At 42.0% G+C, this 1,523-nt stretch overlaps 1 pseudogene; it reads right to left on the bottom strand.

The window, feature by feature from the left end:
• Positions 1-239: 239 nt before the first annotated feature.
• Positions 240-858, bottom strand: LOC123462849 (annotated as a pseudogene).
• Between the last annotated feature and the right edge of the window lie 665 nt (positions 859-1,523).

Genomic DNA, 1,523 nt, shown 5'->3' with positions numbered 1-1,523 from the left:
TATTGAATGAAAAGAGAGAGAAAGAAGTGAAAAAAGGAATATAGGCAAATCAATGACTTGAAAACATACATGAACATCATTTTTCACCCTTCCCAGTCAAAATGAAGGATTTTCTTTAGAAAATGTTTGTATTTTAAAATCTGGAGTTCCAGAGTTCACATTGACACCCCTGAGCACTTGATTTCTTTTTTCAGAGCAAATACTTTTGAATGGGTATATTTTACAAACAAACTGGACGGTCATGCAATGCTGCCTGCTTTGGATACAACCCTGGGTCACAAGTGTGCACACTCCTTTGCAACTGGTCCTGTTACAGCAGAACCTCTCATCTCACCTTTGTTGTTTACAATGACCCCTGCATTGCCTTCAAAATAAAGAAAGACCCCATCTTTTCTTCAGTATGATTGTCATTGTGGAATCACCACTGCCGGATGGACCTTCTTTCTTAACACTGGGTTTCCCTTCTTGACTGTGGCCATCACCGTGTCACCCACACCAGCAGCAGGAGGTCTGTTCAGGCGTCCTTTGATCCCCTTCACAGAGATGATATACAGACCTGTGGCTCCTGTGTTGTTCACACAATTGATCACAGCTCCCACTGAAGACCCAGGGAAATCCCGAATTTCACACCAAAAGACCCAACACATCCTCGCTTCAAAATTGTGAATGCCCAGAAAGAGTCAAAAAGGACTTGATTCTTTTTTTAAAAAACACCTTTTCATTGACCATTTTATACATGCACATAATGCATTTTGATAACTCCCAATATGTTCTCACTCCTCTTCCATTGAATTCCTTCTTCTTTCCAATTATCCCCTCCTCTGATTTAATGTTTTTTCCATCATCCATGACATCCATGTAGGTAGGTCCAATATTGTTCAGGTCTTGTGTAAGTAATGACAGTCACGGTGCAATCAAGAATGCAATGACTACTTCCTGTCCAGAAGACCCTTCTCCCCATCCTTTGGCTCTTACATTCTTTCTGCCAGCTCTTCCACAATATTCCCTGAGCTTTGGAGGGTGTGACAGAAATTTCTTATTTAGCGTTGAGCACTTAGCAGTCATGAATTCTTACCATTATGACAAGTTTTGAGTCTCCCCCAGCAGTCACTGCCATAGGTAAAGGAAGTTCCTCTGCCCAAAAGTGACAGCCTTACAAATCTACGGGAATAAATGTAAGCATTTAGAGTCAACTGGATGTGTACTATATACATTTAGCCAAACAACTGTAGTAGTCTCCCCATTAGGGCCTATAACCTTCCCAGGCATAGGCTTTTGACTTAGTTTGCAATATAAAGCATGTATTCCCTCCTGATGAACAGGTCTCAAATCCAAACAGAGAGCAGTTGATTGACTCCATTGCATTCCTGCCATTATGCTACCAGGGAGCACATTTTGCCCTGCTGGTCAGTTATGTAGCTCACAATGTCCACTGCTGGTTAAGCCTGTTGGTGACATTTCCCCCCAGCAGTCTGCATAGTATTTGCATAGCATGCAGGAGAGTTCCAGTTCAGTTCCAGCTT

Source organism: Jaculus jaculus, chromosome 8, assembly GCF_020740685.1.
Source record: "Jaculus jaculus isolate mJacJac1 chromosome 8, mJacJac1.mat.Y.cur, whole genome shotgun sequence".
In the NCBI taxonomy this organism is placed as follows: Eukaryota; Metazoa; Chordata; class Mammalia; order Rodentia; family Dipodidae; genus Jaculus; species Jaculus jaculus.
The sequence above is the reverse complement of the archived record's forward strand: the minus strand, read 5'-3'. Positions and strand labels throughout refer to the sequence as shown.